At 55.0% G+C, this 15,306-nt stretch overlaps 1 long non-coding RNA gene across 1 annotated transcript; it reads left to right on the forward strand.

Moving 5' to 3' along the window:
- Positions 1–885: 885 nt before the first annotated feature.
- LOC149120963 (uncharacterized) lies at positions 886–5,280 on the forward strand. Its single transcript, XR_016224856.1, has 3 exons — positions 886–1,024; positions 2,826–2,873; positions 5,148–5,280. It is a non-coding gene; the product is annotated as an uncharacterized LOC149120963 (long non-coding RNA).
- Positions 5,281–15,306: the final 10,026 nt, after the last annotated feature.

Below are 15,306 nucleotides of genomic sequence, written 5' to 3' on the forward strand. Positions count from 1 at the left end.
CTTTCTTTGTCTCTCTCTCTCACTATCCACTCTGCCTGTCAAAAAAAAAAAAAATGCTAGGAAGATCTAACTCTGATGAGCTTTATATAGATGGGAAGGACCTAGGGGAGAACAGCCATACGCCAGCCCCTAAACTAGAGGCCACATGAGCCCCGCCCCCACCCAGGGCAAGGTGTGCTTCAAAGTCTTCCTTTTGTTCCTTACCTGTAGGTAGGGTCGCTGGGTCTGTGTGGCCGGGATGCCTCCTGGGGAGGGGGCCTGGAGCTTGGCAAGACCATCTTCATTGGAGACACCAGGGCCAGACCAGCGCCAGCCAGGAGCCTGCTCCCGGCCAGGGCTGGGCTCTGTCTCCCTCTCTTCTCTCTGCCCCCTCGGCCGGGCCCAGCTGATCCAGCCCAGCCACACCAGGGCTGGAACCACAAACATGGCAGCACCCAGCCCCGCTCGCTCTGACCCGCTGTAGAGCATGGTATTCGATGCCGGAACAGACAGCAGCCCGTGCCCTGGAATTTTCTGCTTGGTTCAACAATTCCTCGTTGGACCAAGCAGTGGCTCTGGCCTTGAACAAGGCGGGCATTCAGCCTTTGGCTCAGCAATTAAAAGGCTTTGGGGACAGCAGCTCCTTCAGCGTCAGCTCCCAGGGAGGGACTAACCCAGGTCGTAAGTGAGGGTCTCATAATGTGACCCTGAGTGAGTTTCCTAGCCAGTTTTCTGCAGCCCATGGAGGCTTGAGAAGAATTAGAATTATTACAACACAGGGTGTAAGAGGCAGGCGGGGAGAATAAAGCTAACCAGGCCCCTGACACCCAGGGGAGAACCAGAGATGTCCAAGTCTGTCTCCGAGTTCTCATTCTCTCAAAATCCTGTCGCACCCTTGGCCTTCCAGACCCGGCTAAGAGCAACTTCAGCCAACAGTCTTAGGACCAAGAGACCTGAGTTGGAAGGATCTGCTGAACCACAACAGAGGCTACCAAGGAAGAGAGCACTGGTCCTGGAACAAGCTCCCCCGACCACGGGCAGCAAGGTGAGCCGGTGGTTGGGAAATGTCCCCCAGCTCAGAACAAGCCTGCGTACTTTCTAATGAAAATCGGAAGAAGAAAGGCATCAGGGGTTTGCACTGACCCCACGCTAGCCATAGAGAAAAGGACGGGACGACAGCAAGTGGGGGGCTGTCCCCCGGGACAAGCCCGTGCTGCCTCTGTGCGCGTGGTCAGGGCCGTGCTGGGATCTGAGTGGGGGTTTTCACATTCAAGGCTGCACCTCGGCCCTGCTCAGCCACCCCCACGTCTGCTTCCTTCCACGCCCCAGCTCGCAGCAGTGACACTGAGGGGCTCTCAGAATCGTTGCCCCACCGCGTCCCCCCAGAGATGCAGAGGGAAACCCGCTGGCACCTTTAACTCTCACCCTGGGACGTGCCCCACATCTGTCAGCTTCAACCCTTGGGGCTCTGCCTTGCAACGTGCCACTCCCACCATCACGGCCTGGATGCCTGCCCTAGCCCCAACCCTCCGCCCCTGGTACTCAACTCCGCGGCCAGACCGACCCTGTGAAAACCAAAGCCCAAGCACACTGCATCCCAGCAAGGTTTTCAAAGCCAAGGTCTCCCGATGTCTGTGCTCCAAAACCCCGCCGCCATCTTCTTCTGCTCTGCTCCTAAGACCCACCAGCTGCCCCCAGGACCTTTGCACTGGCTGTGCCTCCCCCCTGGAGACTCTAACCTCAGATACCTTGTCCTTGAGGAGCCTCACCCTGACTGCCTCATTTAAATTAGGGCCCCACCCACCCCTTCATCTTCCACCAACACCCCAGCTCTCCCTAAGGCTCTTCCTATGCTCCGAGTTCACTGGTTTCTTCACAGCACCAAGCACCTCCTGATACGCTAGGGGTGCATTGATTGGCTAAGCCTATTAGGTAAGAAGTCAGAAATGAGCTTGTGTGTGTGTGACAAAGGCCTAAGGCATAGACATCCAGGTCCAGCATCCGCATCTCAAAGTCATCCCGACAACCTTCCAGGTGCGGCCCAGTATCTGCACTTCAGACACCCTGCCCCCACCTTCCAGGGGGCCCTGCCCCTTCTACCCCGGGATAACCAGATAACCGTCCCTCCTCTAACCACAGGCTTCCCCTGTCTGATAGCTTCAGGGGGGAAACTCAGAAAGGAATTTTTTGTATTTACATCCAATAAGTCCTTTGTTCCAGGAGGAGGAGAAGGAGAAGAGGCGGGAAGGCAAGACCCATCCCCTTAAAAACCCCCAGCCTAAATGTGCACTGCGCACCCTCTCTCAGGTCCTGTCTGGAGAGGTGCCCATCCGTCCTTACGGATGTCCCTGCCTTAGTAAACCTTGCTATTTTGCTTTCCACTGCTCTCTGTCTCATGCCTGAATTCTTTCTTGTGCGAAGACAAGGACCCTTCGCTTCTCCAGCAACAAGCCTGTGGTTATTTATTTATTTTTTTGACAGGCAGAGTGGACAGTGAGAGAGAGAGACAGAGAGAAAGGTCTTCCTTTGCTGTTGGTTCACCCTCCAATGGCTGCCGCGGCTGGCGCACTGCGGCCGGCGCACCGCGCTGATCCGATGGCAGGAGCCAGGTGCCTCCTCCTGGTCTCCCATGTGGGTGCAGGGCCCAAGTACCTGGGCCATCCTCCACTGCACTCCCGGGCCACAGCAGAGAGCTGGCCTGGAAGAGGGGCAACCGGGACAGAATCCGGTGCCCCGACCTGGACTAGAACCCGGTGTGCCGGCGCTGCAAGGCAGAGGATTAGCCTAGTGAGTCGTGGTGCCGGCCTGCCTGTGGTTATTACCCCAAATCTTTCTATCACTTGCAGATGAACCCAGGCAGCTGCCATAAAGCCCGGCAGGTGGAAGAGGCTCAGGTAAGATTTGAGAAGTGAAGCAGAAAACTAAGGACCTGTTTCTGATTTTCCTGCCCTTCAAGGGAGAAGGATGGGGGGAGAAGGGAAGGGCAAGGGGGTGGAGATCAGGGGGCGGCTGCCCGCATCGTAGCAGTGCCCAGGCAAGCCTGAGCCCACCTCCACCCCAACATTGGGGAAGGACTTTGGCGTCCAGGGGCTGGTGGCCAGTAGAGGGCAAACTCCACCCCTGCCCTTGCGGGGGCTTAGCACCGTGGAGCTCCTGGCTGCAAACTGAAACTCACGGAGCAGGTCCCCTGCTGCCAGTCTTCCCTCCTCCCTCCCCTCTCCACGGGGTCTCTAACAAGAGCAGGGGAAGCTGATGAGCAGTGTCACCCTGGCATGCCGCCCGCTCTGACAGGTCCAACTTCCTTCCTGAACACACGCTCAGGTACGGGGTTTTGAAAAAACTGGCTTCAGTGAATCTCGATGACCTGGAGTAACTCTTTCAGGAGCAAAACAAAAGGGACCCATAAAAAGGAGTTTGTTTTCCTTTGTGATTTGTGGTTTAGGAAATACATTTAGTCTTTGTCCCCGTTCTTGGCACAGACTCCTACAGCCCTTGGAATTTCCCGAATGGCAAGAGAGTCTTCAATCAAGCTGAGCTTATGCTAATGAGGAGAGTTAGGGTGGGGCCCTGAAGGCCCCAGGACAGGGCCCCCACACCACCATTCACCCAAAGGACCAAGTGATTAGAGGACTGGGACTTCCAGCCCTAACCACCACTTCCCTCCCAAAAGGGTGGGACAGGAGCTAAATGTTTATTAAAAAAAATATATGTAGCACTGGGCATTCTGGGGCAACCACATCCCATATAGGAGTGCTTGGGATTGAGCCCTGGCTCCTCTTTGGATCCAGCGTCCTGCTAACGTGCCTGGGAGGCAGCAGATGATGGCCCCAGGAATTAAATCCCTGCCGCTCACCTATGTGGGAGACCTGGCTTTGTCTTGGCCCAGCCCTGGCTGTTGCGGACCCTTGGGGAGTGAACCAGCAGATGGAGATCCCCATGTCTCTCTCTCTGCCTCCCTGTCAGTCTCTGCCTTTCAGATCAATCTTTAAATGCATATGTGGTGAACTGCACGTAGCAATGGTGCACATTCATGGGCACAGTGAGGTCTTTCCACACAGGCAGGCAGTGTATGATGACCAGGTCCGGAGACCTGGCAGACCTGTCGCAGATCACTCACGTTAGAACATTTAAAATCCTAGGAGCTCAATGTTCCATTCACGGTTGTGAGCCGGGCAGGCACTTGGCCTTGTACTTCACACCCTCCTGCCCCACATCTGGGTGCCTGAGTTTGATGCCCAGCTCCCTCCTGATGCCAGTGTCTCACTAATGTAGATCTGGAAAGCCAGCTCCAGCTGCTGGCTTCCTGCCGCCCACTTGGAGCCCTGGACAGAGCTCCGTGCTCCCAGCTTCGGCCCCAGCAGGAGACTTCTGCAGGTATCGGGGAGCGAAGCAGCAGCGTAGAGCTCTCTCTGTCTCTGCCTCTCCAAACAAAAATAAACACCAGTGTGTTGAACAAGGAGATTTCAGGGCTCCCTGGTGAGTGCACGCATCCCACATGCACCTGGTTCCCGCAATAGAAGGCCCTGGATCAACCTCTTTCTCTGTATGCTCTGTGACTTCCAGCACAGTGATGCCCTGAGTCCCGGGAGCTGTCCTAGCAAATTGTAGCACCTGCAGGGGGGCTCCAGGACCCCCTGAATGCATGGCTGGGCGGTCAGCGGTCCCAGGGCTCCAGACTGGCAACTGGCAGGTAGCGTGGGGGCGGCCTGTGCCACTGAGCCCTGCACCTGTGGGGTCTGGTGCTAACTCCAGGTGCTGTCAGAATTGAATTCAAGGGTAGCGCTCCCCAGCCCTGGCCCCTAACACCTCCCCTGAAGCAGGTGTCACAGAGAATTGGTCTGTGTGGAAAGAAACCCACCATGTTTGGAACCAGGAGTGTTCTATACGGAGTGATCTGGAGACAGATTGGAGGTTCCAAACCGAGTCTGGGTGAAACCAGCACGGGGCTGCCTGGATTTCTGCCGCCAGCAAGGGTGTTGAGTGCTCGTAGAGACTTGCACATGAGCAGGGTATACAGGAGAAGACCACGGCTTTCCCTTTCCTTGAGCTTAAGAGTATGTGTACGGGGCCGGCGCTGTGGCATACACCATTAAGCTGATGCCTGCAGCACCGGCATCCCATATGGGTGCTGGCTGGAGTCCTGACTGCTCCATTTCCAATCCTTGCAGGTACACCTGGGAGAAAAACAGAAGATGGCCCAAGGACCATCTACACCATGTGGGAGACCGGGATGAAGCTCTTGGCTCCTGGCTTTGGCTTTGCCCAGCCCGGGTCATTGCAGCCATTTGAGGAGTGAACCAGCGGTTAAAAGATCTCTCTCTCTCTCTCTCCCTCTCTCTCTTTCCTCTCTCTCTCTCTGTAACTCTGACTTCAAATAAATAAATAAATCTTTTTTAAAAAGGAGTGTGTATGTACATCTATACATTTTTAAAAATTTTTAAAATCACGCATAGTTTTTTTTTATAGTACTCATTTCCATGAACTTAAAAAAATGTATTTATTTATTTGAAAGGTAGAGTGCTGGCTCACTCCCCAAATGCTCACAACAGCCAGGGCTGGGCTAGGCTGAAGACAGGAACCTGGAACTCCATCCAGGTCTCCTACATGGGTGGCAAGGACCCAAGCGCCCAAGCCATCGTCTGGTGCCCTTTTAGGCACATTAGCAATAAGCTGATGGGACCTAAACCAGACACTCCAATACGGGATGTTCCAAGTGGCAGCTTTAACCCCCTGTGCCAGAACACCTGCCCCCACGAATACATATATATATTTTTAGATGGAGTCCAGATGCCCGAAGAATCCTTTGCAAAACAAGTTAAAAATACACTGGGCAATGATCGCTGGAGGATCCTCGCCATTAGCTAAAAAATACATCGGAAGCTGCCAAAGCTTAGGCAGCAAGTCGTTATTTTCTGTCTATGGCCCTGAAATTGCCATGGTGGTGGGGAGGGGAGCCATAGCTCTGGCTGTCCAGAGGCGTCTTCATTTGTTTCTCCAATGCCCTTGGGAAGGAAGCGCTGGTTGGCATTGTTGTTTTTGAGTCATTGTTTTCTTTGGTACAAAGCTGGAGTGATTTGCCTGAGACCACATGGAGAGCAGAAATGCAGGCACAGCCTGGAGCCGCTCTGCTGAGCTCCGTCCCCAGCAGGCGCACCCGTGGCTGAACCTGCGCCCGCGACTGAACCTGCCTTACAAACGCAAAGCTTTCGCCCATTTGCAGACGCGGTGCCCGCGATCTCGGTTCGGTTCGGGGCAGCCACGAAAGAAAATCTCTAGAGGTGGAGACATCGCTTTTCAAGGTTGCCCGCGTTCTGTTAGGAAAAAAATCCCAAGAATTCCGATGCCCTGGAGGCTGTGACTTCCCAACTGTTCTCAGGGGTTCAAAATGTTCAGGTAAAATTCTGCTGAGAGAGAGAGAGGATTTCCATATCCTTTTGTCTCTCCCCACCCTGCTCCTATGACCCTACAGTGCTCCAAGTGCCCTTCCCGTGGCTGTGGGGATTTTCTGGTTGCTTTTGGAGGAGCACAGAACACAGGGGAGGAAGCAGATGCTGCAAGACACTGGCACCTGGGGCTCCGTTGGTCTGGGCCCCATCGGCGGAGACACAGACTCTGTTAACCAAGGGCGAGGAGCAGAGCGGTTTCTGGGTAGTCGCAATCTCATTCGAAAGGACATGTTGTGAACAAGCCGAGCGGTGCAACCCGGATTCCACATATTAATTCCTTCCCTGCAGACCCGTGAACTGAGCTAAATGACCTCGCAGGTGCCAGCAATGCGGCTTCACCACAGCACAGCAACTGAGCCCACCGCTCCGTGCCCGTGGCTGAAGGCACCAACCGCATCGCGGCCAATTTCCTTATAAGTGCTCAGGGGAGCACAGTGGTGCTTCCTTGAGAATCTGAACATCAGTATAGCTTTTAAAAATTGATTGATTACTAAAGTCAAACAAAAAAATCGATTGATTATGTGAGAGGCAGAGAATACAGAGAGCGTGTGCCCCCCTCTGCGAGCTCACTCCCACCCGCCTGCAGTGGCTGGGGCTGGGCCGGGCTGGAGCTGGAAGCAGCAGGAACTCGGCCATCACCGCTCCTCCCAGGATCTGCATTAGCAGGAGCCAGAAGCTGGAGCCGAGACAGGAAGCCAGGCACTGAGATACGGGGTGCAGGCATCCTCACGCCTGGGCTAAGCCCCCACGCCAGCACAGGCTTCTACATGACAGGTAGCCCCCGTTGTCTCACGCAGGGAAGGGGGACGCAAACTTGCTGCTTCTGGGACAGAAGACAAGAGCGGAGGAGCGTGGAGTAAGTGCTTCTCAGCGTCGCTTTCACAGCCCAGCGTTGTCCAGGGCTTGCTTCCGGTGTGTATGGGAAATGCTTTCTTTTTAAGCTGCTGCTTGTAATACCCACATCCTATATCCGGGTGCCTGGTTCAAGGCCCAGTTACTCTGTGCTTCTGATCCAGCCTCCTGCTGATGTGTCCAGGAGGCAGTGGGTGATGGCTCAACTGCTTAGACCCCTGCCACCCACGTGGGAGACCCACATGGAGCTCCTGGCTCCTGGCTTCAGCCTGGTCCAGCTCTGGCTGTTGCAGGCATTTGGGGAGTGAACAGCAGATGGGAGATCTGGCTCTGTCATTCTGCCATTTAGTTAGTTATTAAGATTCATTTATTTAAAAGGAGAGTGACAGCGGAAAAAGGAGAGATGGGGAAAGAAATTTTCCACCAGCTGCTTCACTCCCCCAGTGCCTGCAACAGTCAAAGGAGGGTCAGGCTGAAGCTGGAAACTCCAACCTGGTCTCCACATGGGTGGCAGCAGCCTGAGCACTTGGGCCATTTTCTGCTGCTTTCCCAGGCACATAGCAGGGAGCTGGATCGGAAGTGGAGCAGCCAGGGCTCCAACCAGAGCTCAGATATGGAATGCCAGCGACACAGGCAGTGCCACCACACCAGCCCCTGCCACTCTGCCTTATGAGTAAACTAAGTAAATCTTAAGAATAAATAAGTAAAATGGCATGAATGACTTGAGCCAAATGAATGTCACTTGAAAATACGAGCGTCTCACTCTAATTACACTAATTACAGGGATTTCCACCGAGCACCGGGAACCGCCACACCCCGCCCAGCGGCCGGCCACGCGCCCCCAGATCCCGGTGTCTCTCTGGCCTCGGGCACCTGCCTTTCAGGAGTTCCCTCCCACCCTGGCCATCACAGCACGCGCCCCCCATGCAAACCCGACTCCCGCTTCCCTCCTACACGGTGCCCAGGAGCACGAAGAAAAGCAGTGCGGGGCAAAGGTCCCTCCGCCCCCGCCCGGGCGGGCGCAGCGCGGCGTGGGGACATCATAGCCGACGCTGGACACCGGGAAGAAAGGAGTCACGAAGGTGCTTTCCCCGCCCCACTGTTGTCCACCTGTCCCTGCACGGCCCTGGGCCATGACTCCCTCAATCGCACAGATCAAGTGGAGCTGACAAGGGCAAGCGGCAGGCCTGGACGCTCTCAGCAACACTGCAGGGGCCAGAAGGCTGCGGACCGAGCCGCGGGTGCTTCCCGGGTAGGCACCCTGGGAACAGCGGGCGCCGCGGCCCTGCAGGCCAGCGGGTGGAAGGTGCCCGGGGCTGCAACAGCCTCCGACAGGTGAGAAATCTTCTTCCTCTCTTTCTTTTTAAAGGTGCAGCCTTGTTTTCCACTTTTTTTTAAATTTAGAGACTATTTTACAATTATTTATTTATTTATTTTAAAGGCAAAGAGAGAGGGAGAGAGATTTTCCATTTGCTAGTTTGCTCCCCAAATGGCTGCAAGACCTAGGGCTGGGCCAGGCTGAAGCCAGGAACCTGCAGTTCAGTCCTGGTCTGCCGTGTTGGTTGCAGAGCCCCAGGGACTTGAGCCCTCACCTGCTGCCTCCCAGGGTGCACATCAGCAGGAAGCCAGAATCAAAAGTGGAGCCAGGCCTCGAACCCAGGCCCTCTGCTAGGGAATGCAGGCGTCTCAACCGCTGAGCCACGGACCTGCCCCCAGCCAGAACGTTCTCAGGCTGAAGGGGTCAGAGTACTGGCCTGCAGTGTGTACAGGTCATTGAGAATGCGCGTGTGGGGATCGGTGCTGTGGCACAGGGGGTGAAGCCTCCAGCGTCCCACGGAGCACCAGTCCCCGCTGCCCTGCCTCCGAGCCAGCTCCCTGCTAATGCACCTGGGAAGGCAGCAGAAGCTGGCCCAGGTATCTGGGCCCCTTCCACTCAGGTGGGAGACCTGGATGGAGTTCCTGGCTCCTGGCTTTGGTCTGGTCCAGCACTGGCTGTTGAGCCACTTGGGGAGTGAATTGGCAGATGGGAGATTCTCTCTCCATCCCTGTGTCTGTCCTGCCATTCAAATAAATAGATCTTAAATTTAAAAAAAAAAATGAATGTGTACTCCCTCCTGGGAGCAAATCCCAGCCCCTGGGCTGCTTGCTGCTGCTGGGCCTGGGGGCTCTCGGGCGGCTCCAGGCTTCAGGTCTCAGCTCCAATCAGCACCTCAGAGAGGCCTTGGTCCCAGCATCTCCCTAAATGAAGTCCTTGTTGAATTCCCACATGAAGAAGGAAAGGGAGCCGGAGTCCATCGCCCTAGGTGCAAGTCCCCGTCTGTCAGAACACAGAGGGAGCAGCTCACTTTGCGCAGAGCCGCGCCAGGAGCCTGCACGGGGAGCCACACCGAGCCAGGCGGGCAGGGAGGCCCTGCAGGAGCAGACACGAAGCGCCGCAGTGCCAGCCCACGGGAACCCTCGAGGAACGGGAGCCGGCTCTGCTTCCTGAGAAAACCCCCATTAGGTCAGCTCACGGAACGTGGCTTTCTGTTCATTTTGTCTGAAAGGCAGAAACACATAAAGAGCCAGGAGACCATCCATCCCCAAATGCCTGCAACAGCCAGGACCGGGCCGGGCCGGGCCGAAGCCAGGAGTTCCATCAGGGTCTCCCACACGGGTGGCAGGGACCCAAGTACTTGGGCCATCATCCACCGCCTCCCAGGGTGCGCACTGCTAATTGATCCAGGGAGCTGGAGCTGCAGCAGGGCCAGGGCTGGCACCCAGGCACTCGGATCTGGGGTGCCTGCCTCCTAAGCACCACCTCACCCAGACCCCTGCCCGTCCCCGGTCTCAGACCTTTGACAGCGCGGTGCCGAGCGGCCTTTACAGTATTCGTGGAATGAGCGCTTGAGCAGGGCTGAAGGAAAACAGAGCAGTCCTGGACTCGGAAATTCTTTACACAGTGTCTTCAGGGGGAAGTAGCCCCCGGGGCCTCCCCAGGGCAGCCCCCCGGATTCAGCTCCTCCAACCACAGAAAAAGCCACAGCTCCCCACCAAGGAGGCCACTTCCGGCTGCTCTCGGTGATGCCGGCGCGGGAGGGAGACACGATGTCTAAGGCCCTCCTCAGTGGTGGCAGCCAGGGGAAGGGGGCTCTGGTGGACACACCAGCTCGGGAACATTTAAAGGACCGCATCGGGGCATGCGCAGAAGAGGCCGAGGGCCGCGAAGGTGACGAGAGGCCTGCTTCTCCCTGACCCTATCGGCCAATGCTGGGGGCGGGGAGGGGCCCTGTGAGTCCGGTAGGGGTGGCGCCATAGGCCCATTAGATGTCTGAGGGGTCTTCAGAGGGTTTGTGGAGGGTGGGTGTTAGGCCTATGGTTAGGACTCCAGCGGCCCACCCACAGCAGAGTACCTGGGTGCTGGTCCCAGCCCGGGCTCCGACTCCAGACCCTGGCGGGCGGCAATGATAGCTCAGGTGGTTGGGTCCCTGCCACCCCTGCGGGAGACCTGGACCGTGTTCCTGGCCTGCAGCTTCGGTCCCGGGTCAGCCTAGGGCCAGCCCCAGTCATTGCAGGTATCTGGGGAGTGAACCAGTTGATGAAAGCCCTCTCTCTTTTTCTGTCTCGCAAAATTCATGGAAAATAGGGGCCGGTGCTGTGGCACAGTGGGTTAATGCCCTGGCCTGAAGCACTGGCATCCCATATGGGCGCTGGTTTGAGACCCGCTGCTCCACTTCTGATCCAGCTCTCTGCTGTGGCCTGGGAAAGCAGTAGAAGATGGCCCAAGTCCTTGGGCCCTGCACCCGCGTGGGAGACCCGGAAGAAGCTCCTGGCTCCTGGCTTTGGATTGGCACAGCTCCGGCTGTTGTGGCCATTTGGGGAGTGAATCAGCAGATGGAAGACCTCTCTCTCTCTCTCTCTGCCTCTCCTTTCTCTGTCTGTGTAACTCTGACTTTCAAATAAATAAATAAATCTTTAAAAAGAATCAGGGAAAATGCAAGTTATGAGAATATTATATGTGGATTTCACAAGGTTTGGACCAGATAAATTTATCTTCTAATTCAATTTTCCATGAATTTTTTAAGTACCTCATACTTCCATTTGGAATGATATTAAATTATGTTTAAAAAATAACTTCGGGGGCCGGCGTTGTGGTGTGGCAGGTGAGGCCACCGCCTGCGACCCCAGCATCCCACATGAGCTCTGTTTTTTTTTTTTTTTTTTTTTTATTTTTGACAGGCAGAGTGGACAGTGAGAGAGAGAGACAGAGAGAGAAAGGTCTTCCTTTGCCGTTGGTTCACCCTCCAATGGCCGCCGCTGCAGCCGGCGCACCGCACTGATCCGATGGCAGGAGCCAGGAGCCAGGTGCTTTTCCTGGTCTCCCATGGGGTGCAGGGCCCAAGCACCTGGGCCATCCTCCACTGCACTCCCTGGCCATAGCAGAGAGCTGGCCTGGAAGAGGGGCAACTGGGACAGAATCCGGTGCCCTGACCGGGACTAGAACCCGGTGTGCCGGCGCCGCAAGGTGGAGGATTAGCCTATTGAGCCACGGCGCCGGCTCATGAGCTCTGGTTTTTATCCCAACTGCTCCATTCCCAATCCGGCTCCCTGCCTGGGAAAAGCAGTGGACGATGGCTCAGGAGTTTGGCACCCACACGGGATGCAAGCTCCTGGCTCCTGGCTCCTGGCTCCTGGCTCCTGGCTCCTGGCTTCCATCTGGCCCAGCCCTGGCCATCTGGGGAGTGAACTGGCGAATGGAAGATCAGTCTTTCTCTACCTCTGAATTCCAAGCAAAGAAACAAAAATCTTTGTAAAAAAAATTTCAAATCTCTTATCCAGGGGTGGACACTGTGGTGCAGCAGGTTCAGCCACCACGTGGGATGTTCACATCCCATACCTCAGTGCCCAAGACCAAGCCTGGCCTCTGCTTCTGATCCAGCTTCCTGCTAATGCACCTGCACCTGGGGCCCTGCACCCACTTGGTAGACCAGCTGGAGCTCCTGGCTCCTGGCTTTGGCATGGCCAGCAATTATGGGCATTTAGGGAGTGAACCAGGGAATGGAAGTTGTCTCCCTACCCCTATCTCTGTCACTCTGCTTTTCAAATAATTAAACTTTAAAAAAAAAGCCCCTGTTACCCAAGAAATATGTGCATTTAATTAACATTTAATTTCTTTGATGCTTTATAAGTAATTCAAGCACAAGTTCCAACCCTCTAAGGGTATTAGCTGCCAATCCCAGTTCTCTAAAGAGAAGTCTGTTGGTCCTGGGGCAGAACTCTCTCCCACTGCACCCCCTCCACCCTGCCCCTCACCTGGCTAGACTGCGACACTGGCCTCCGGTCCCCAGGGTTCGCTGCCGCTGGGCCTCCCGCAGCCGCTGTGGTACCCTTTCCAAAAAGCAGCTGTATCCAGGCCATTCTCTGGCTGCACTGCATTCTGGGCTGTTTCTCAGCCTTCAGGATAAAGTACAAATTCCTGTGAAGCCTTTACAACCGGGCCCTCCCTCCCAGGACTGCCCTTTGCCCTGGGCCCTGTGGCCATTGGCCACACCAGCTGCCGGCTCCCTGGGCCGCCTTCCCTCCCACTGCATGGCCTTCGAGACCCTGTGTCCTCCAGCCTCCGATGTAATCTTCCCTTGGAACTCCTGGTGCCTAGGATGGCACTGGGGCGGGTGAAGCCACCACTCCTGACGCCGGCATCCGAGCTGCTCCACTTCCTATCCAGCTCCCTGCCAAGGGCCACAGATCGTGGCTTGAGCGCTTGGACCTCTGCCACCCACATGGGCTATCTGGATGGGGCTCCTGCTCTGGTTTCCACCCAGCCCTGGCAGCAGATGCAAGGTCTCCCCCTTTATCATTCTGCCTTTCAAATAAATGCATGAACTTTTAGGGGGAAAAAAGAAACAACAACACAACAAATGCAGCTGATTGCAAATCCCTTAGTGAGCAGAGTGTTCCAGAATCACCTCCATTCATTTTCGATTTGACCAGGGCTCTTTTTCTGTTTTCCTGCATTGCTGTGTTTCCTAAGCAAAAGTGCATTCCTAGGACCCAGCTGGTTGTTACTCCCAGCGTCCAGCAAACGGCTTCTTGAGTGAACGAGTAAATGAATGAACGGATGAATGGATGGGTGGGACTGCCCAGGCGTTTATTGCAGGGCAAACCCCTCTCGGACTGAGCCCTATGCCGTCCTGGATGATGAAGTAACAGGGGGAAAAGAGGGAGAGGAGAGATCCTCGGGCTCCGGCAAATTCCTCCTTCTCTCTGAGTTTCTGTTTCCTTATTTGTAAGACAAAAGCACTGCCTGCCCGGATGGGCTCCGAAGGCAGCTTCTTCGGCCCAAATCCCAGCCAGCTCGGCTCCTTCCAAAGCGCAGACAGGAACCAGCCAAGAACTAGCGCCACCTAGTGGCCAACAGGCGCCTGACAGCCACGAGAAAGGCCAGGCGACCAGAGACCGAAATCCCCCCAAACTCAATTCCACTTATGGGGCAGCTACGACCCAGGTCAAACCTGCGGATATGAAGTGAAACCGAGGACGTGTGTGAAGCAGGCAATGAGAATGCCTAAATCGTGGGAGAAAAAAAAAAAAAACAGCAAGACTATGGACTATGGTCTCCTTGTCCTTGCAAGGACTTTCTGCTTACACTTTGATAAGTGTTCTCCTTGGGAGGAAAGGTACTCTTGAGCAACCTGTGTCCTGGGACTCCAGTGACTCCATAAAACCACAAACCGTGGTGTAGCAGGTAAAGTCACTGCCTGCAGCGCCAGTGTCCCATATGGGCACTGGTTCAAGTCCTGACTGCTCCACTTCTGATCTTTCTCTCTGCTATGGCCTGGGAAAGCAGTAGAAGATGGCCCAAGTCCTTGGGCCCCTGCACCCATGTGGGAGACCTGGAAGAAACTCCTGGCTCCTGGCTTTGGATCAGCACAGCTCCGGCCGTTGCAGCCATTAGGAGAGTGAACTAGCAGATGGGAGACCTCTCTCTCTCTTTCCCCTTCTTTGTAACTCTGATTTTCAAGTAAAATAAATAAATTTTTAAAAAAGAATGGATCTGTATTTTGAAATTTTCTTTACCTTCATTGTAATGGGATAAGAAACATCAAAATCCAAATATGATCCATCTACCCCAGAGAAAATATTGAGGACGATTCTGAGAGGCGATGAAACAGTAAGACACAAGTATCAGTGCTCAGGAGTGAGCTTCATTACAACTCGCCTGAAAGCTTTTATTAGCTGAATGTTTGCTTTGTAAATTACTTTCTGGTGGCCAAAATCAAGACTCAAGCAGCCAACCAAACAAATGCAGCTGAAGTGAGGCTTTCCCAGGCTCTGTCCCCAAGGCCACCTCCGAGACCCTCTCAGGGCAAAGCGGAAGTGGGGAGGGAGGAACTTTGTCCACCCTTGGGTAGAGAAGGCCCCTTCCACGGAGCGCAGGACAAATCCTCAGCCATCCCGGTGAGCCCCATTACCGCGCCCAGCTATGTTTGCAAACAACACTGCAGCCTGCTGCCTTTAAATGTGTCCTCGCCCATCCGTCTCCCGGCGAGGGAACCCCAGCAATGACACATTCAGTGGTCTCTTGTCTGCGTGTTCATTATTAGGGCATAGCGCCAGAAACACGTAGGAGCGTACTTCAGAAAGCTGGTGGAAACCGGCGCTACATCGTATGTCTATTACGGCACCAAAAACATCGAAATCTTCTCACATTTCACAGGAAATATGCATTTGAAAAAGATATGTGTGGCTTTCGAAATTTCTAGCACCAAGATAACCTTATTTTCAAATGCTATTTATGTATGTATGTATTAGGGAGAGATGGAGGGAGGAGAGATCTCCCGTCTGTTGGTTCACTCCCCAGTGCTACAACAGTGGGGCTGCACCAGGCCACAGCCAACACCTGGGCTCTAAATCCAGCTCTTTCATGTGGGTGGCAGGGACCCAGGTGCCGGAGCCCTCACCCACTGTCTCTCAGGGTGCGCATGAGCAGTGGTTGGAATAGGACGTGGAACCCGGACTGACAGCCAGGCATTCAGACTATCACAAGCAA

The sequence above is a fragment of the Oryctolagus cuniculus genome, chromosome 18 (genome assembly GCF_051225735.1).
Source record: "Oryctolagus cuniculus isolate XC-2025 breed Fujian yellow rabbit chromosome 18, ASM5122573v1, whole genome shotgun sequence".
NCBI lineage: Eukaryota > Metazoa > Chordata > Mammalia > Lagomorpha > Leporidae > Oryctolagus > Oryctolagus cuniculus.